Here is a 23,975-nt window from a genome sequence, read left to right as displayed (position 1 = left end):
GGTGTACTGCATCCCTTGGACCTTCTTATTGACGATGAAACACATAAATTGCATCGGAATTAAAGAGAAAAGGCACAATGCTGACTTAAGTACAAGAAGCCTGACTCTTCTTACTGTCTATGATTTGAACCATTCCTGTGACACTAGTTATAGATTCCGATGCTTCACTTAAGGTGTACTGCATCCCTTGGACCTTCTTATTGACGATGAAACACAGAAATTGCATCGGAATTAAATAGAAAAGGCACAATGCCGACTTAAGTACAAGAAGACTGACTCTTCTTACTGACTATGTTTTGAACCATTCCTGTGACACTAGTTATAGATTCCGATGCCTCACTTCAGGTTTACTGTATCCCTTGGACCTTCTTATTGACGATGAAACACAGAAATTGCATCGGAATTAAATACAAAAGGCACAATGCCGACTTTAGTACAAGAAGACTGACTCTTCCTACTGACTATGATTTGAACCATTCCTGTGTCACTAGCTTTAGATTCCGATGCCTCACATCAGGTTTAGTGTATCCCTCTGACCTTCTTATTGACGATGAAACACAGAAATTGCATCGGAATTACATAGAAAAGGCACAATACCGACTTAAGTACATGAAAACTGATTCTTCTTACTATCTATGTTTTGAACCATTCCTGTGACACTAGTTATAGATTCTGATGATTCACTTCAGGTTTACTGTATGCCTCTAACCTCCTTATTGACTATGAAACACAGATATTGCATCGGAATTAAATACAAAAGGCACAATGCCGACTTAAGTACAAGAAAACTGACTCTTCTTACTGCCTATGCTTTGAACCATTCATGTGACACTAGTTATAGATTCCGATGCTACACTTCAGGTTTACTGTATTCCTCGGACCTTCTTGTTGATGATGAAACACAGAAATTGCATCGGAAGTAAATAGAAAAGGCACAATGCCGACTTAAGTACAAGAAGACTGACTCTTTTTACTTACTTTGTTTTGAACCATTCCAATGACACTAGTTATAGATTCCGATTCTTCACTTCAGGTTTACTGTATCCCTCTGACCTTCTTATTGACGATGAAACACAGAAATTGCATCGGAATTAAATAGAAAAGGCACAATGCCGACTTAAGTACAAGAAGACTGACTCTTCTTACTGTCTATATTTTGAACCGATCCTGTGACACTAGTTAGAGATTCCGATGCTTCACTTCAGGTTTACTGTATCCCTTGGACCTTCATATTGACGATAAACACCGTATTGCATCGGAATTAAATACGAAAGGCACAATGCCGACTTAAGTACAAGAAGACCGACCCTTCTTACTGACTATGTTTTGAACCATTCCTGTGACACCACTTATAGATTCCGATGCTTCACTTCAGGTTTACTGTATCCCTCAGACCTTCTTATTGACGATGAAACACAGAAATTGCATCGGAATTAAATAGAAAAGGCACAATGCCGACTTAAGTACAAGAAGACTGACTCTTCTAACGGTCTATGTTTTGAACCATTCCTGTGACACTCGTTATAGATTCCGATGCTTCACTTCAGGTGTACTGCATCCCTTGGACCTTCTTATTGACGATGAAACACATAAATTGCTTCGGAATTAAATAGAAAAGGCACAATGCCGACTTAAGTACAAGAAGACTGACTCTTCTTACTGACTATGTTATGAATCATTCCTGTGACACTAGTTATAGATTCCGATGCTACACTTCAGGTTTACTGTATTCCTCGGACCTTCTTGTTGATGATGAAACACAGAAATTGCATCGGAAGTAAATAGAAAAGGCACAATGCCGACTTAAGTACAAGAAGACTGACTCTTTTTACTGACTTTGTTTTGAACCATTCCAATGACACTAGTTATAGATTCCGATTCTTCACTTCAGGTTAACTGTATCCCTCTGACCTTCTTATTGACGATGAAACACAGAAATTGCATCGGAATTAAATAGAAAAGGCACAATGCCGACTTAAGTACAAGAAGACTGACTCTTCTTACTGTCTATATTTTGAACCGATCCTGTGACACTAGTTAGAGATTCCGATGCTTCACTTCAGGTTTACTGTATCCCTTGGACCTTCTTATTGACGATAAACACCGTATTGCATCGGAATTAAATACGAAAGGCACAATGCCGACTTAAGTACAAGAAGACTGACCCTTCCTACTGACTATGTTTTGAACCATTCCTGTGACACCACTTATAGATTCCGATGCTTCACTTCAGGTTTACTGTATCCCTCAGACCTTCTTATTGACGATGAAACACAGAAATTGCATCGGAATTAAATAGAAAAGGCACAATGCCGACTTAAGTACAAGAAGACTGACTCTTCTAACGGTCTATGTTTTGAACCATTCCTGTGACACTCGTTATAGATTCCGATGCTTCACTTCAGGTTTACTGTATCCCTCAGACCTTCTTATTGACGATGAAACACAAAAATTGCTTCGGAATTAAATAGAAAAGCACAATGCCGACTTTAGTACAAGAAGACTGACTCTTCCTACTGACTATGATTTGAACCATTCCTGTGTCACTAGCTTTAGATTCCGATGCCTCACTTCAGGTTTAGTGTATCCCTCTGACCTTCTTATTGACGATGAAACACAGAAATTGCATCGGAATTACATAGAAAAGGCACAATGCCGACTTAAGTACATGAAAACTGATTCTTCTTACTATCTATGTTTTGAACCATTCCTGTGACACTAGTTATAGATTCTGATGATTCACTTCAGGTTTACTGTATCCCTCTGACCTCCTTATTGACGATGAAACTCAGATATTGCATCGGAATTAAATACAAAAGGCACAATTCCCACTTAAGTACAAGAAGACTGACTCTTCTTACTGACTATGTTTTGAAAACATCCTGTGACACTAGTTATAGATTCCGATGCCTCACTTCAGGTTTACTATATCCCTTGGACCTTCTTATTGACGATGAAACACAGAAATTGCATCGGAGTAAAGAGAAAAGGCACAATGCCGACTTAAGTACAAGAAGACTGACTCTTCCTACTCTCTATGTTTTGAACCACTCTTGTGACACTAGTTATAGATTCCGATGCTTCACTTCAGGTTTAGTGTATCCCTCTGACCTTCTTATTGACGATGAAACACAGAAATTGCATCGGAATTAAATAGAAAAGCCACAATGCCGACTTAAGTACAAGTAGACTGACTCTTCTTACTGTCAATGTTTTCAACCATTCCTGTGACACTAGTTATAGATTCCCATGCTTCACTTCAGGTGTACTGTATACCTCTGACCTTCTTATTGACGATGAAACACAGAAATTGCATCGGAAGTATAGAAAAGGCACAATGGCGACTTAAGTACAAGACGACTGACTCATCTTACTGACTATGTTTTGAACCATTCCAGTGACACTAGTTATAGATTCCGATTCTTCACATCAGGTTTACTGTATCCCTTGGACCTTCTTGTTGACGATAAAACACAAAAATTGCATCGAAATTAAATACAAAAGGCACAATGCCGACTTAAGTACTTGTAGACTGACTCTTCCTACTGTCTATGATTTTAACCATTCCTGGGACACTAGTTATAGATTCTGATGCTTCACTTCAGGTTTACTGTATCCCTCTGACCTTCTTATTGACGATGAAACACAGATATTGCATCGGAATTAAATACGAAAGGCACAATGCCGACTTAAGTTCAAGAAGACTGACTCTTCCTACTGTCTATGTTTTGAACCATTCCTGTGACACTAGTTATAGATTCCGATGCTTCACTTCAGGTTTACTGTATCCCTCTGACCTTCTTATTGACGATAAACACCGAAATTGCATTGGAATTAAATACGAAAGGCACAATGCCGACTTAAGAACAAGAAGACTGACCCTTCTTACTGACTATGTTTTGAACCATTCCTGTGACACCACTTATAGATTCCGATGCTTCACTTCAGGTTTACTGTATCCCTCAGACCTTCTTATTGACGATGAAACACAGAAATTGCATCATAATTAAATAGAAAAGGCACAATGCCGACTTAAGTACAAGAAGACTGACTATTCTTACGGCCTATGTTTTGAACCATTCCTGTGACACTCGTTATAGATTCCGATGCTTCACTTCAGGTGTACTGCATCCCTTGGGCCTTCTTATTGACGATGAAACACATAAATTGCTTCGGAATTAAATAGAAAAGGCACAATGCCGACTTAAGTACAAGAAGACTGACTCTTCTTACTGACTATGTTTTGAACCATTCCTGTGACACTAGTTATAGATTCCGATGCCTCACTTCAGGTTTACTGTATCCCTTGGACCTTCTTATTGACGATGAAACACAGAAATTGCATCGGAATTAAATACAAAAGGCACAATGCCGACTTCAGTACAAGAAGACTGACTCTTCCTACTGACTATGATTTGAACCATTCCTGTGTCACTAGCTTTAGATTCCGATGCCTCACTTCAGGTTTAGTGTATCCCTCTGACCTTCCTATTGACGATGAAACACAGAAATTGCATCGGAATTACATAGAAAAGGCACAATGCCGACTTTAGTACATGAAAACTGATTCTTTTTACTATCTATGTTTTGAACCATTCCTGTGACACTAGTTATAGATTCTGATGATTCACTTCAGGTTTACTGTATCCCTCTGACCTCCATATTGACGATGAAACACAGATATTGCATCGGAATTAAATACAAGAGGCACAATGCCGACTTAAGTACAAGAAAACTGACTCTTCTTACTGTCTATGCTTTGAACCATTCATGTGACACTAGTTATAGATTCCGATGCTTCATTTCAGGTTTACTGTATCCCTCTGACCCTCTTATTGACGATGAAACACAGAAATTGCATCGGAATTAAATAGAAAAGGCACAATGCCGACTTAAGTACAAGAGGACTGACTCTTCTTACTGTCTATGTTTTAAACCATTCCTGTGACACTAGTTATAGATTCCGATGCTTCACTTCAGGTGTACTGCATCCCTTGGACCTTCTTATCGACGATGAAACACATAAATTGCATCGGAATTAAAGAGAAAAGGCACAATGCTGACTTAAGTACAAGAAGCCTGACTCTTCTTACTGTCTATGATTTGAACCATTCCTGTGACACTAGTTATAGATTCCGATGCTTCACTTAAGGTGTACTGCATCCCTTGGACCTTCTTATTGACGATGAAACACATAAATTGCTTCGGAATTAAATAGAAAAGGCACAATGCCGACTTAAGTACAAGTAGACTGACTCTTCTTACTGTCAATGATTTCAACCATTCCTGTGACACTAGTTATAGATTCCCATGCTTCACTTCAGGTTTACTGTATCCCTCTGACCTTCTTATTGACGATGAAACACAGAAATCGCATCGGAATTAAATAGAAAAGACACAATGCCGACTTAAGTACAAGAAGACTGGCTCTTCTTACTGTCTATGTTTTGAACCATTCCTGTGACACTAGTTATAGATTCCGATTCTTCACTTCAGGTTTACTGTATCCCTCTGACCTTCTTATTGACGATGAAACACAGAAATTGCATCGGAATTAAATAGAAAAGACCCAATGCCGACTTAAGTACAAGAAGACTGACTCTTCTTACTGTCTATGTCTTGAACCATTCCTGTGACACTAGTTATAGATTCCGATACTTCATTTCAGGTTTACTGTATCCCTTGGACCTTCTTATTGACGATGAAACACCGAAATTGCATCGGAATGGAATACGAAATGCACAATGCCGACTTAAGTACAAGAAGACTGACTCTTCTTACTGACTATGTTTTGAACCATTCCTGTGCCACCACTTATTGATTCCGATGCTTCACTTCAGGTTTACTGTATCCCTCTGACCTTCTTATTGACGATGAAACACAGAAATTGCTTCAGAACTAAATAGAAAAGGCACAATGCCGGCTTAAGTACGAGAAGACTGACTCTTCTAACTGTCTCTGTTTTGAACAATTCCTGTGACACTAGTTATAGATTCCGATGCCACACTTCAGGTTTACTGTATCCCTTGGACCTTCTTATTGACGATGAAACACAGAAATTGCATCAGAATTAAATACAAAAGGCATAATTCCGACTTAAGTACAAGAAGAATGACGCTTCTTACAGACTATGTATTGAACCATCCCTGTGACACTAGTTATAGATTCCGTGCTTCACTTCAGGTTTACTGTATCCCTCTGACCTTCTTATTGACGATAAAACACAGAAATTGCATCGGAATTAAATACAAAAGGCACAATGCCGACTTAAGTACAAGAAGACTGACTCTTCTTACTGACTTTGCTTTGAACCATTCCTGTGACACTAGTTATCGATTCCGAATTCTCACTTCAGGTTTACTGTATCCCCTGGACCTTCTTATTGATCATGAAACACAGAAATTGCATCGGAATTAAATACAAAAGGCACAATGCCGACTTAAGTACAAGAAGACTGACTCTTCTTACTGTCTATGTTTTGAACCGATCCTGTGACACTAGTTAGAGATTCCGATACTTCACTTCAGGTTTACTGTGTCCCTTGGACCTTCTTATTGACGAAAAAACACCGAAATTGTATCGGAATTAAATACGAAAGGCACAACGCCGACTTAAGTACAACAAGACTGACCCTTCTTACTGACTATGTTTTGAACCATTCCTGTGACACCACTTATAGATTCCGATGCTTCACTTCAGGTTTACAGTATCCCTCAGACCTTCTTATTGACGATGAAACACAGAAATTGCATCGGATTAAAATAGAAAAGGCACAATGCCGACTTAAGTACAAGAAGACTGACTCTTCTTACGGTCTATGTTTTGAACCATTCCTGTGACACTAGTTATAGATTTCGATGCTTCACTTCAGGTGTACTGCATCCCTTGGACCTTCTTATTGACGATGAAACACATGAATTGCTTTGGAATTAAATAGTAAAGGCACAAAGCCGACTTAAGTACAAGAAGACTGACTCTTCTTACTGACTATGTTTGAACCATTCCTGTGACACTAGATATAGATTCGGAAGCCTCACTTCAGGTTTACTGTATCCCTTGGACCTTCTTATTGACGATGAAACACAGAAATTGCATCGGAATTAAATTCGAAATGCACAATGCCGACTGAAGTACAAGAAGACTGACTCTTCCTACTGACTATGATTTGAACCAATCCTGTCACACTAGTTATAGTATCCGATGCATCACTTCAGGTTTAGTGTATCCCTCTGACCTTCTTATTGACGATGAAACACAGAAATTGCATCGGAATTAAATAGAAAATTCACAATGCCGACTTATGTTAATGGAAACTGATTCTTCTTACTATCTATGTTTTTAACCATTCCTGTGACACTTGTTATACATTCCGATGATTCACTTCAGGTTTACCGTATCCCTCTGACCTTCTTATTGACGATGAAACACAGAAATTGCAGCGGAATTAAATAGAAAAGCCTTAATGCCGACTGAAGTACAAGAGGACTGACTCTTCTTACAGTCTATGTTTTGAACCATTCCTGTGACACTAGTTATAGATTCTGATGCTTCACTTCAGGTGTACTGCATCCCTTGGACCTTCTTATTGACGATGAAACAAATAAATTGCATCGTAATTAAAGAGAAAAGGCACAATTCTGACTTAAGTACAAGAAGCCTGACTCTTCTTACTGTCTATGATTTGAACCATTCCTGTGACACTAATTATAGATTCCGATGCTTCACTTCAGGTGTACTATATCCCTTGAACCTTCTTATTGACGAGGAAACACAGAAATTGCATCGGAATTAAATACAAAAGGCACTATGCCGACTTAAGTACAAGAAGACTGAATCTTCTTACTGTCTATGATTTGAACCATTCCTGTGACACTAGTTATAGATTCCGATGCTTCACTTCAGGTTTACTGTATCCCTCTGACCTTCTTATTGACGATGAAACACAGAAATTGCATCGGAAGTAAATTGAAAAGGCACAATGGCGACTTAAGTACAAGACGACTGAATCTTCTTACTGACTATGTTTTGAACCATTCCAGTGACACTAGTTATAGATTCCGATTCTTCACTTCAGGTTTACTGTATCCCTTGGACCTTCTTATTGACCATGAAACACAAAAGTTGCATCGGAATAAAATACAGAAGGCACAATGCCGACTTAAGTACATGTAGACTGACTCTTCCTACTGTCTATGTTTTGAACTATTCCTGTGACACTTGTTATAGAATCTGATGCTTCACTTCAGGTTTACTGTATCCCTCTGACCTTCTTATTGACGATGAAACACAGATATTACATCGGAATTAAATACGAATGGCACAATGCCGACTTAAGTACAAGAATACTGACTCTTCCTATTGTGTATGCTTTGAACCATTCCTGTGTCACTAGTTAAAGATTCCGATGCTACACTTCAGGTTTACTGTATCCCTCTGACCTTCTTATTGACGATGAAACACAGAAATTGCATCGGAAGTAAATAGAAAAGGCATAATGCCGACTTAAGTACAAGAAGACTGACTCTTCTTACTGACTTTGCTTTGAACCATTCCTGTGACACTAGTTATAGATTCCGATTCTTCACTTCAGGTTTACTGTATCCCTTGGACCTTCTTATTGACGATGAAACACAAAAATTGCATCGGAATTAAATACAAAAGGCACAATGCCGACTTAAGTACATGTAGACTGACTCTTCCTACTGTCTATGTTTTGAACGATTCCTGTGACACTAGTTATAGATTCCGATGATTCACTTCAGGTTTGCTGTATCCCTCTGACCCTCTTATTGACGATGAAACACAGAAATTGCATCGGAATTAAATTCAAAAGGCACAATGCCGACTTAAGTACAAGAAGACTGACTCTTCTTACTGTCTATATTTTGAACCGATCCTGTGACACTAGTTAGAGATTCCGATGCTTCACTTCAGGTTTACTGTATTCCTCTGACCTTCTTATTGACGATGAAACACAGAAATTGCATAGGAATAAAATACAGAAGGCACAATGCCTACTTAAGTACAAGTAGACTGACTCTTCTTACTGTCTATGTTTTGAACCATTCCTGTGACACTAGTTATAGATTCTGATGCTTCACTTCAGGTTTACTGTATCCCTCTGACCTTCTCATTGACGATCAAACACAGAAAGTGCATCGGAATTAAATAGAAAAGGCACAATGCCGGCTTAAGTACAAGAAGACTGACTCTTCTAACTGTCTCTGTTTTGAACCATTCCTGTGACACTAGTTATTGATTCCGATGCCTCACTTCTGGTTTACTGTATCCCTTGGACCTTCTTATTGACGATGAAACACAGAAATTGCATCGGAATTAAATACAAAAGGCATAATGCCGACTTAAGTACAAGATGAATGACTCTTCCTACTGTCTATGTTTTGAACCATCCCTGTGACACTAGTTATAGATTCCGATGCTTCACTTCAGGTTTACTGTATCCCTTGGACCTTCATATTGACGATGAATCACAGAAATTGCATCGGAATTAAATAGAAAAGGCACAATGCCGACTTAAGTACAAGAAGACTGACTCTTTTTACTGACTTTGTTTTGAACCATTCCAATGACACTAGTTATAGATTCCGATGCTTCACTTCAGGTGTACTGCATCCCTTGGACCTTCTGATTGACGATGAAACACATAAATTGCTTCGGAATTAAATAGAAAAGGCACAATGCCGACTTAAGTACAAGAAGACTGACTCTTCCTACTGACTATGTTTTGAACCATTCCTGTGACACTAGTTATAGATTCCGATGCTACACTTCAGGTTTACTGTATTCCTCGGACCTTCTTGTTGACGATGAAACACAGAAATTGCATCGGAAGTAAATAGAAAAGGCACAATGCCGTCTTAAGTACAAGAAGACTGACTCTTTTTACTGACTTTGTTTTGAACCATTCCAATGACACTAGTTATAGATTCCGATTCTTCACTTCAGGTTTACTGTATCCCTCTGACCTTCTTATTGACGATGAAACACAGAAATTGCATCGGAATTAAATAGAAAAGGCACAATGCCGACTTAAGTACAAGAAGACTGACTCTTCTTACTGTCTATATTTTGAACCGATCCTGTGACACTAGTTAGAGATTCCGATGCTTCACTTCAGGTTTACTGTATCCCTTGGACCCACTTATTGACAATAAACACCGAAATTGCATCGGAATTAAATACGAATGGCACAATGCCGACTTAAGTACAAGAAGACTGACCCTTCTTACTGACTATGTTTTGAACCATTCCTGTGACACCACTAATAGATTCCGATGCTTCACTTCAGGTTTACTGTATCCGTCAGACCTTCTTATTGCCGATGAAACACAGAAATTGCATCGGAATTAAATAGAAAAGGCACAATGCCGACTTAAGTACAAGAAGACTGACTCTTCTTACGGTCTATGTTTTGAACCATTCCGGTGACACTCGTTATAGATTCCGATGCTTCACTTCAGGTGTACTGCATCCCTTGGACCTTCTTATTGACGATGAAACACATAAATTGCTTCGGAATTAAATAGAAAAGGCACAATGCCGACTTTACTACAAGAAGACTGTCTCTTCTAACTGACTGTGTTTTGAACCATTCCTGTGACACTAGTTATAGATTCCGATGCCTCACTTCAGGTTTACTGTATCCCTTGGACCTTCTTATTGACGATGAAACACAGAAATTGCATCGGAATTAAATACAAAAGGCACAATGCCGACTTTAGTACAAGAAGACTGACTCTTCCTACTGACTATGATTTGAACCATTCCTGTGTCACTAGCTTTAGATTCCGATGCCTCACTTCAGGTTTAGTGTATCCCTCTGACCTTCTTATTGACGATGAAACACAGAAATTGCATCGGAATTACATAGAAAAGGCACAATTCCGACTTCAGTACATGAAAACTGATTTTTCTTACTATCTATGTTTTGAACCATTCCTGTGACACTAGTTATAGATTCTGATGATTCACTTCAGGTTTACTGTATCCCTCTGACCTCCTTATTGACGATGAAACACAGATATTGCATCGGAATTAAATACAAAAGGCACAATGCCGACTTAAGTCCAAGAAAACTGACTCTTCTTACTGTCTATGCTTTGAACCATTCATGTGACACTAGTTATAGATTCCGATGCTTCATTTCAGGTTTACTGTATCCCTCTGACCCTCTTATTGACGATGAAACACAGAAATTGCATCGGAATTAAATAGAAAAGGCACAATGCCGACTTAAGTACAAGAGGACTGACTCTTCTTACTGTCTATGTTTTAAACCATTCCTGTGACACTAGTTATAGATTCCGATGCTTCACTTCAGGTGTACTGCATCCCTTGGACCTTCTTATTGACGATGAAACACATAAATTGCATCGGAATTAAAGAGAAAAGGCACAATGCTGACTTAAGTACAAGAAGCCTGACTCATCTTACTGTCTATGATTTGAACCATTCCTGTGACACTAATTATAGATTCCGATACTTCACTTCAGGTGTACTATATCCGTTGGACCTTCTTATTGACGATGAAACACAGAAATTGCATCGGAATTAAATACAAAAGGCACAATGCCGACTTAAGTACATGTAGACTGACCCTTCCTAATGTCTATGTGTTGAACCATTCCTGTGACACTAGTTATAGATTCTGATGCTTCACTTCAGGTTTACTGTATCCCTCTGACCTTCTTATTGACGATGAAACACAGATATTGCATCGGAATAAATACGAAAGGCACAATGCCGTCTTAAGTACAAAAAGACTGACTCCTCCTACTGTCTATGTTTTGAACCACTCCTGTGACACTAGTTATAGATTCCGATGCTTCACTTCAGGTTTACTGTATCCCTCTGACCTTCTTATTGACGATGAAACAAAGAAATTGCATCGGAAGTAAATACAAAATGCAAAATGCCGACTTAAGTACAAGAAGACTGACTCTTCTTACTGACTTTGTTTTGAACCATTCCTGTGACACAAGTAATAGAATCCGATTCTTCACTTCAGGTTTACATCATCCCTCAGACCTTCTTATTGACGATCAAACACAGAAATTGCATCGGAATTAAATAGAAAAGGCACAATGACGACTTAAGTTCAAGAAGACTGACTCTTCCTACTGACAATGATTTGAACCATTCCTGTGACACTAGTTATAGATTCTGATGCTTCACTTCCGGTTTACTGTATCCCTCTGACCTTCTTATTGTCGATGAAACACAGAAATTGCATCGGAATTATATACAAAAGGCACTATGCCGACTTAAGTACAAGAAGACTGAATCTTCTTACTGTCTATGATTTGAAGCATTCCTGTGCCACCACTTATTGATTCCCATGCTTCACTTCAGGTTTACTGTATCCCTCTGACCTTCTTATTGACGATGAAACACAGAAATTGCATCGGAATTAAATAGAAAATGCACAATGCCGGCTTAAGTACAAGAAGACAGACTCTTCTAACGTTCTCTGTTTTGAACCATTCCTGTGACACTAGTTATAGATTCCGATGCCTCACTTCAGGTTTACTGTATCGCTTGGACCTTCTTATTGACGATGAAATACAGAAATTGCATCGGAATTAAATACAGAAGGCATAATGCCGACTTAAGTACAAGAAGAATGACTCTTCCTACTGTCTATGTTTTGAACCATCCCTGTGACTCTAGTTATAGATTCCGTGCTTCACTTCAGGTTTACTGTATCCCTCTAACCTTCTTATTGACGATAAAACACAGAAATTGCATCGGAATTAAATACAAAAGGCACAATGCCGACTTAAGTACAAGAAAACTGACTCTTCTTACTGACTATGCTTTGAACCAGTCCTGTGACACTAGGTATCGATTCTGAATTCTCACTTCAGGTATACTGTATCCCTTGGACCTTCTTATTGACGATGAAACACAGAAATTGCATCGGAATTAAATACAAAAGGCATAATGCCGACTTAAGTACAAGAAGACTGAACCTTCTTACTGACTATGTTTTGAACCATTCCTGTGACACCACTTATAGATTCCGATGCTTCACATCAGGTTTACATCATCCCTCAGACCTTCTTATTGACGATCAAACACAGAAATTGCATCGGAATTAAATAGAAAAGGCACAATGACGACTTAAGTTCAAGAAGACTGACTCTTCCTACTGACAATGATTTGAACCATTCCTGTGACACTAGTTATAGATTCTGATGCTTCACTTTATGTTTAGTGAATCCCTCTGACCTTCTTATTGACGATGAAACACAGAAATTGCATCGGATTTAAATAGAAAAGGCACAATGCCGACTTAAGTACATTAAAACTGATTCTTCTTACTATCTATGTTTTGAACCATTCCTGTGACACTAGTTATAGATTCCGATTATTCACTTCAGGTTTACTGTATCCCTCTGACCTTCTTATTGACGATGGAACACAGATATTGCATCGGAATTAAATACAAAAGGCACAATGCCGACTTAAGTACAAGAAAACTGACTCTTCTTACTGTCTAAGCTTTGAACCATTCATGTGACATTAGTTATAGATTCCGATGCTTCACTTCAGGTTTACTGTATCCCTCTGACCTTCTTATTGACGATGAAAGACAGAAATTGCATCGGAATTAAATAGAAAAGGCACAATGCCGACTTAAGTACAAGAGGACTGACTCTTCTTACTGTCTATATATTGAACCATTCCTGTGACACTAGTTATAGATTCCGATGCTTCACTTCAGGTGTACTGCGTCCCTTGGACCTTCTTATTGACGATGAAACACATACATTGCATCGGAATTAAAGAGAAAAGGCACAATGCTGACTTACGTACAAGAAGCCTGACTCTTCATACTGTCTATGATTTGAACCATTCATGTGACACTAGTTATAGATTCTGATGCTTCACTTCAGGTTTACTGTATCCATCTGACCTTCTTATTGACGATGAAACACAGAAATTGCATCGGAATTAAATTCAAAAGGCACTATGCCGACTTAAGTACATGTAGACTAACTCTTCCTACTGTCTATGTTTTGAACCATTCCTGTGACACTAGGTATAGATTCTGATGCTTCACTTCAGGTTTACTGTATCCCTCTGACCTTCTTATGGACGATGAAACACAGATATAGCATCGGAATTAAATACGAAAGGCACAATGCCGACTTAAGTTCTAGAAGACTGACTCTTCCTACTGTGTAGGTTTTGAACCATTCCTCTGACACTAGTTATAGATTCCGATGCTACACTTCAGGTTTACTGTATTCCTCTGACCTTCTTATTGACGATGAAACACAGAAATTGCATCGGAAGTAAATAGAAAAGGCACAATGCCGACTTAAGTACAAGAAGACTGACTCTTCTTACTGACTTTGCTTTGAACCATTCCTGTGACACTAGTTATAGATTCCGATTCTTCACTTCAGGTTTACTGTATCCCTCTGACCTTCTTATTGACGATGAAACACAGAAATTGCATCGGAATTAAATAGAAAAGGCACAATGCCGACTTAAGTACAAGAAGACTGACTCTTCTTACGGTCTATGTTTTGAACCATTCCTGTGACACTCGTTATAGATTCCGATGCTTCACTTCAGGTGTACTGCATCCCTTGGACCTTCTTATTGACGATGAAACACATAAATTGCTTCGGAATTTAATAGAAAAGGCACAATACCGACTTAAGTACAAGAAGACTGACTCTTCTTACTGACTATGTTTTGAACCATTCCTGTGACACTTGTCATAGATTCCGATGCCTAACCAGGTTTACTGTATCCCTTGGACCTTCTTATTGACGATGAAACACAGAAATTGCATCGGAATTAAATACAAAAGGCACAATGCCGACTTAAGTACAAGAAAACTGACTCTTCTTACTTTCTATGCTTTGATCCATTCATGTGACACTAGTTATAGATTCCGATGCTTCATTTCAGGTATACTGTATCCCTCTGACCCTCTTATTGATGATGAAACACAGAAATTGCATCGGAATTAAATAGAAAAGGCACAATGCCGAGTTAAGTACAAGAGGACTGACTCTTCTTACTGTCTATGTTTTAAACCATTCCTGTGACACTAGTTATAGATTCCGATGCTTCACTTCAGGTGTACTGCATCCCTTGGACCTTCTTATTGACGATGAAACACATAAATTGCATCGGAATTAAAGAGAAAAGGTACAATGCTGACTTAAGTACAAGAAGCCTGACTCTTCTTACTGTCTATGATTTGAACCATTCCTGTGACACTAATTATAGATTCCGATACTTCACTTCAGGTGTACTATATCCCTTGGACCTTCTTATTGACGATGAAACACAGAAATTGCATCGGAATTAAATACAAAAGGCACAATGCCGACTTAAGTACATGTAGACTGACCCTTCCTAATGTCTATGTGTTGAACCATTCCTGTGACACTAGTTATAGATTCTGATGCTTCACTTCAGGTTTACTGTATTCCTCTGACCTTCTTATTGACGAAGAAACACAGATATTGCATCGGAATTAAATACGAAAGGCACAATGACGACTTAAGTACAAGAAGACTGACTCTTCCTACTCTCTATGTTTTGAACCACTCCTGTGACACTAGTTATTGATCCCGATGCTTCACTTCAGGTTTACTGTATCCCTCTGACCTTCTTATTGACGATGAAACACAGAAATTGCATCGGAAGTAAATAGAAAATGCAGAATGCCGACTTAAGTACAGGAAGACTGACTCTTCTTACCGACTTTGTTTTGAACCATTCCTGTGACACAAGTAATAGAATCCGATTCTTCACTTCAGGTTTACTGTATCCCTCTGACCTTGTTATTGACGATGAAACACAGAAATTGCATCGGACTTAAATAGAAAAAGCACAATGCCGACTTAAGTACAAGAAGGTTGACTCTTCTTACTGTCTATGTTTTGAACCATTCCTGTGACACTAGTTATAGATTCCGATACTTCATTTCAGGTTTACTGTATCCCTTGGACCTACTTATTGACGATGAAACACCGAAATTGCATCGGAATTGAATACGAAATGCACAATGCCGACTTAAGTACAAGAAGATTGACTCTTTTTACTGACTATGTTTTGAAGCATTCCTGTGCCACCACTTATTGATTCCGATGCCTCACTTCAGGTTTACTGTATCCCTTGGACCTTCTTATTGACGATGAAACACAGAAATTGCATCGGAATTAAATACAAAAGGCATAATGCCGACTTAAGTACAAGAAGAATGACTCTTCCTACTGTCTATGTTTTGAACCATCCCTGTGACACTAGTTATAGATTCCGTGCTTCACTTCAGGTTTACTGTATCCCTCTAACCTTCTTACTGACGATAAAACACAGAAATTGCATCGGAATTAAATACAAAAGGCACAATGCCGACTTAAGTAAAAGAAAACTGACTCTTCTTACTGACTATGCTTTGAACCAGTCCTGTGACACTAGGTATCGATTCCGAATTCTCACTTCAGGTTTACTGTATCCCTCTGACCTTCTTATTGACGATGAAACACAGAAATTGCATCGGAATTAAATAGAAAAGGCACAATGCCGACTTAAGTACAAGAAGACTGACTCTTCTTACGGTCTATGTTTTGAACCATTCCTGTGACACTAGTTATAGATTCCGATGCTTCACTTCAGGTGTACAGCATCCCTTGGACCTTCTTATTGTCGATGAAACACATAAATTGCATCGGAATTAAAGAGAAAAGGCACAATGCTGACTTAAGTACAAGAAGCCTGACTCTTCTTACTGTCTATGATTTGAACCATTCCTGTGACACTAATTATAGATTCCGATACTTCACTTCAGGTGTACTATATCCCTTGGACCTTCTTATTGACGATGAAACACAGAAATTGCATCGGAATTAAATACAAAAGGCCCAATGCCGACTTAAGTACATGTAGACTGACCCTTCCTAATGCCTATGTGTTGAACCATTCCTGTGACACTAGTTATAGATTCTGATGCTTCACTTCAGGTTTACTGTATCCCTCTGACCTTCTTATTGACGATGAAACACAGATATTGCATCGGAATTAAATACGAAAGGCACAATGCCGACTTAAGTACAAGAAGACTGACTCGTCCTACTGTCTATGTTTTGAACCACTCCTGTGACACTAGTTATAGATTCCGATGCTTCACTTCAGGTTTACTGTATCCCTCTGACCTTCTTATTGACGATGAAACACAGAAATTGCATCGGAGGTAAATAGAAAATGCACAATGCCGACTTAAGTACAAGAAGACTGACTCTTCTTACTGACTTTGTTTTGAACCATTCCTGTGACACAAGTAATAGAATCCGATTCTTCACTTCAGGTTTACTGTATCCCTCTGACCTTGTTATTGACCATGTAACACAGAAATTGCATCGGAATTAAATAGAAAAGGCACAATGCCGACTTAAGTACAAGAAGACTGACTCTTCTTACTGTCTATGTTTTGAACCATTCCTGTGACACTAGTTATAGATCCCGATACTTCTATTCAGGTTTACTGTATCCCTTGGACCTACTTATTGACGATGAAACACCGAAATTGCATCGGAATTGAATACGAAATGCACAATGCCGACTGAAGTACAAGAAGACTGACTCTTCTTACTGACTATGTTTTGAAGCATTCCTGTGCCGCCACTTATTGATTCCGATGCTTCACTTCAGGTTTACTGTATCCCTCTGACCTTCTTATTGACGATGAAACACAGAAATTGCATCGGAATTAAATAGAAAATGCACAATGCCGGCTTAAGTACAAGAAGACAGACTCTTCTAACTTTCTCAGTTTTGAACCATTCCTGTGACACTAGTTATAGATTCCGATGCCTCACTTCAGGTTTACTGTATCCCTTGGACCTTCTTATTGACGATGAAACACAGAAATTGCATCGGAATTAAATACAAAATTCATATTGCCGACTTAAGTACAAGAAGAATGACTCTTCCTACTGTCTATGTTTTGAACCATCCCTGTGACACTAGTTATAGATTCCGTGCTTCACTTCAGGTTTACTGTATCCCTCTAACCTTCTTATTGACGATAAAACACAGAAATTGCATCGGAATTAAATACAAAAGGCACAATGCCGACTTAAGTACAAGAAAACTGACTCTTCTTACTGACTATGCTTTGAACCAGTCCTGTGACACTAGGTATCGATTCCGAATTCTCACTTCAGGTATACTGTATCCCTTGGACCTACTTATTGACGATGAAACACAGAAATTGCATCGGAATTAAATACAAAAGGCATAATGCCGACTTAAGTACAAGAAGACTGAACCTTCTTACTGACTATGTTTTGAACCATTCCTGTGACACCACTTATAGATTCCGATGCTTCACTTCAGGTTTACATTATCCCTCAGACCTTCTTATTGACGATCAAACACAGAAATTGCATCGGAATTAAATAGAAAAGGCACAATGACGACTTAAGTACAAGAAGACTGACTCTTCCTACTGACTATGATTTGAACCATTCCTGTGACACTAGTTATAGATTCTGATGCTTCACTTTATGTTTAGTGTATCCCTCTGACCTTCTTATTGACGATGAAACACAGAAATTGCATCGGATTTAAATAGAAAAGGCACAATGCCGACTTATGTACATGAAAACTGATTCTTCTTACTATCTATGTTTTGAACCATTCCTGTGACACTAGTTATAGATTCCGATTATTCACTTCAGGTTTACTGTAACCCTCTGACCTTCTTATTGACGATGGAACACAGATATTGCATCGGAATTAAATACAAAAGGCACAATGCCGACTTAAGTACAAGAAAACTGACTCTTCTTACTGTCTATGCTTTGAACCATTCATGTGACACTAGTTATAGATTCCGATGGTTCACTTCAGGTTTACTGTATCCCTCTGACCTTCGTATTGACGATTAAACACAAAAATTGCATCGGAATTAAATAGAAAAGGCACAATGCCGACTTAAGTACAAGAGGACTGACTCTTCTTACTGTCTATATTTTGAACCATTCCTGTGACACTAGTTATACATTCCGATGCTTCACTTCAGGTGTACTGCGTCCCTTGGACCTTCTTATTGACGATGAAACACATAAATTGCATCGGAATTAAATAGAAAAGGCACAATGCCGACTTAAGTACAAGAAGACTGACTCTTCTTACTGACTATGTTTTGAACCATTCCTGTGACACTAGTTATAGATTCCGATGCCTCACTTCTGGTTTACTGTATCCCTTGGACCTTCTTATTGACGATGAAACACAGAAATTGCATTGGAATTAAATACAAAAGGCACAATGCCGACTTAAGTACAAGAAGACTGACTCTTCCTTCTGACTGTGATTTGAAACATTCCTGTGACACTAGCTATAGATTCCGATGCTTCACTTCAGGTTTAATGTATCCCTCTGACCTTCTTAATGACGATGAAACACAGAAATTGCATCGGAATTAAATAGAAAAGGCACAATGCCGACTTAAGTACATGAAAACTGATTCTTCTTACTATTTATGTTTTGAACCATTCCTGTGACACTAGTTATAGGTTATGATGATTCACTTCAGGTTTACTGTATCCTCTGACATTCTTATTGACGATGAAACACAGATATTGCATCGGAATTAAAAACAAAAGGCACAATGCCTACTTAAGTACAAGAAAACTGACTCTTCTTACTGTCTATGCTTTGATCCATTCATGTGACACTAGTTATAGATTCCGATGCTTCATTTCAGGTTTACTGTATCCCTCTGACCCTCTTATTGACGATGAAACACCGAAATTGCATCGGAATTAAATAGAAAAGGCACAATGCCGACTTAAGTACAAGAGGACTGACTGTTCTTACTGTCTATGTTTTAAACCATTCCTGTGACACTAGTTATAGATTCCGATGCTTCACTTCAGGTGTACTGCATCCCTTGGACCTTCTTATTGTCGATGAAACACATAAATTGCATCGGAATTGAAGAGAAAAGGCACAATGCTGACTTAAGTACAAGAAGCCTGACTCTTCTTACTGTCTATGATTTGAAGCATTCCTGTGACACTAATTATAGATTCCGATAGTTCACTTCAGGTGTACTATATCCCTTGGACCTTCTTATTGACGATGAAACACAGAAATTGCATCGGAATTAAATACAAAAGGCACAATGCCGACTTAAGTACATGTAGACTGACCCTTCCTAGTGTCTATGTGTTGAACCATTCCTGTGACACTAGTTATAGATTCTGATGCTTCACTTCAGGTTTACTGTATCCCTCTGACCTTCTTATTGACGATGAAACACAGATATTGCATCGGAATTAAATACGAAAGGCACAATGCCGACTTAAGTACAAGAAGACTGACTCTTCTTACTGACTTTGTTTTGAACCATTCCTGTGACACAAGTAATAGAATCCGATTCTTCACTTCAGGTTTACTGTATCCCTCTGACCTTGTTATTGACCATGAAACACAGAAATTGCATCGGAATTAAGTAGAAAAAGCACAATGCCGACTTAAGTACAAGAAGACTGACTCTTCTAACTGTCTATGTTTTGAACCATTCCCGTGACACTAGTTATAGATCCCGATACTTCTATTCAGGTTTACTGTATCCCTTGGACCTACTTATTGACGATGAAACACCGAAATTGCATCGGAATTGAATACGAAATGCACAATGCCGACTTAAGTACAAGAAGACTGACTCTTCTTACTGACTATGTTTTGAAGCATTCCTGTGCCACCACTTATTGATTCCGATGCTTCACTTCAGGTTTAATGTATCCCTCTGACCTTCTTATTGACGATGAAACACAGAAATTGCATCGGAATTAAATAGAAAATGCACAATGCCGGCTTAAGTACAAGAAGACAGACTCTTCTAACTTTCTCTGTTTTGAACCATTCCTGTGACACTAGTTATAGATTCCGATGCTTCACTTCAGGTGTACTGCATCCCTCGGACCTTCTTATTGACGGTGAAACACAGAAATTGCATCGAAATTAAATAGAAAAGGCACAATGCCGACTTAAGTACATGAAAACTGATTCATCTTACTATCTATGTTTTGAACCATTCCTGTGACACTAGTAATAGATACCGATTATTCACGTCAGGGTTACTGTATCCCTCTGACCTTCTTATTGACGATGAAACACAGATATTGCAGCGGAATTAAATACAAAAGGCACAATGCCGACTTAAGTACAAGAAAACTGACTCTTCTTACTGTCTATGCTTTGAACCATTCATATGACACTAGTTATAGATTCCGATGCTTCACTTCAGGTTTACTGTATCCCTCTGACCTTCTTATTGACGATGAAACACAGAAATTGCATCGGAATTAAATAGAAAAGGCACAATGCCGACTTAAGTACAAGAGGACTGACTCTTCTTACTGTCTATGTTTTGAACCAATCCTGTGACACTAGTTATAGATTCCGATGCTTCACTTCAGGTGTACTGCATCCCTTGGACCTTCTTATTGAAGATGAAACACATAAATTGCATCGGAATTAAAGAGAAAAGGCACAATGCTGACTTACGTACAAGAAGCCTGACTCTTCATACTGTCTATGATTTGAAACATTCCTGTGACACTAATTATAGTTTCCGATGCTTCACTTCAGATGTACTATATCCCTTGGACCTTCTTATTGACGATGAAACACAGAAATTGAATCGGAATTAAATATAAAAGGCACAATGCCGAATTAAGTACAAGTACACTGACTCTTCTTACTGTCTATGATTCGAACCATTCCTGTGACACTATTAATAGATTCCGATGCTTCACTTCAGGTTTACTGTATCCCTCTGACCTTCTTATTGACGATGAAACACAGAAATTGCATCGGAAGTAAATAGAAAAGGCACAATGCCGACTTCAGTACAAGAAGACTGACTCTTCTTACTGACTTTGTTTTGAACCATTCCTGTGACACTAGTAATAGAATCCGATTCTTCACTTCAGGTTTACTGTATCCCTCTGACCTTCTTATTGACTATAAAACACAGAAATTGCATCGGAATTAAATACAAAATGTACAATGCCGACTTAAGTACAAGAAGACTGACTCTTCTTAGCGACTATGCTTTGAACCTTTCCTGTGACACTAGTTGTGGATTCCGAATTCTCACTTAAGGTTTACTGTATCCCTTGGACCTTCTTATTGATGATGAAACACAGAAGTTGCATCGGAATTAAATACAAAAGGCACATTGCCGACTTAGGTACAAAAAGACTGACTCTTCTTACTGCCTATGTTTTGAACCCATCCTGTGACACTAGTTAGAGATTCCGATGCTTCACTTCAGGTTTACTGTATACCTTGGACCATCTTATTGACGATGAAACACCGAAATTGCATCGGAATTAAATACGAAAGGCACAATGCCGACTTAAGTACAAGAAGACTGACCCTTCTTAATGACTATGTTTTGATCCATTCCTGTGACACCACTTATAGATTTCGATGTTTCACTTCAGGTTTACTGTATCCCTCTGCCCTTCTTATTGACGATGAAACACAGAAATTGCAACGGAATTAAATAGAAAAGGCGCAATACCGACTTAAGTACAAGAGGACTGACTCTTCTTACTGTCTATGTTTTGAACCATTCCTGTGACACTAGTTATAGATTCCGATGCTTCACTTCAGGTGTACTGCATCCCTTGGACCTTCTTCTTGACGATGAAACACATAAATTGCATCGGAATTCAAGAGAAAAGGCACAATGCTGACTTACGTACAAGAAGCCTGACTCTTCATACTGTCTATGAGTTGAACCATTCCTGTGACACTAATTATAGATTCCGATGCTTCACTTCAGGTGTACTATATCCCTTGGACCTTCTTATTGACGATGAAACTCAGAAATTGCATCGGAATTAAATACAAAAGGCACAATGCCGACTTAAGTACAACAAGACTGACTCTTCCTACTGTGTATGTTTTGAACCATTCCTGTGACACTAGTTATAGATTCCGATGCTACACTTCAGGTTTACTGTATTCCTCTGACATTCTTATTGACGATGAAACACAGAAATTGCATCGGAAGTAAATAGAAAAGGCACAATGCCGACTTAAGTTCAAGAAGACTGAATCTTCTTACTGACTTTGATTTGAACCATTCCTGTGACACTAGTTACAGATTCCGATTCTTCACTTCAGGTTTACTGTATCCCTCTGACCTTCTTATTGACGATGAAACACAGAAATTGCATCGGAATTAAATAGAAAAGGCACAATGCCGACTTAAGTACAAGAAGACTGACTCTTCTTATTCTCTATGTTTTGAACCGATCCTGTGACACTAGTTAGAGATTCCGATGCTTCACTTCAGGTTTACTGTATCCCTTGGACCTTCTTATTGACGATGTAACACCGAAATTGCATCGGAATTAAATACGAAAGGCACAATGCCGACTTAAGTACAAGAAGACTGACACTTCTTACTGACTATGTTTTGAACCATTCCTGTGACACCACTTATAGATTCCGATGCTTCACTTCAGGTTTACAGTATCCCTCAGGCCTTCGTATTGACGATGAAACACAGAAATTGCATCGGAATTAAATAGAAAAGGCACAATGCCGAATTAAGTACAAGAAGACTGACTCTTCTTACGGTCTATGTTTTGAACCATTCGTGTGACGCTAGTTATAGATTCCGATGCTTCACTTCAGGTGTACTGCATCCCTTGGACCTCCTTATTGACGATGAAACACATAAAATGCTTCGGAATTAAATAGAAAAGGCACAATGCCGACTTAAGTACAAGAAGACTGACTCTTCTTACTGACTATGTTTTGAACCATTCCTGTGAGACTAGTTATAGATTCCGATGCCTCACTTCAGGTTTACTGTATCCCTTGGACCTTCTTATTGACGATGAAACACAGAAATTGCATCGGAATTAAATACAAAAGGCACAATGCCGACT

This window comes from Schistocerca americana, unplaced genomic scaffold, assembly GCF_021461395.2.
Source record: "Schistocerca americana isolate TAMUIC-IGC-003095 unplaced genomic scaffold, iqSchAmer2.1 HiC_scaffold_13, whole genome shotgun sequence".
NCBI lineage: Eukaryota > Metazoa > Arthropoda > Insecta > Orthoptera > Acrididae > Schistocerca > Schistocerca americana.
Note: the sequence above shows the minus strand (reverse complement) of the source record.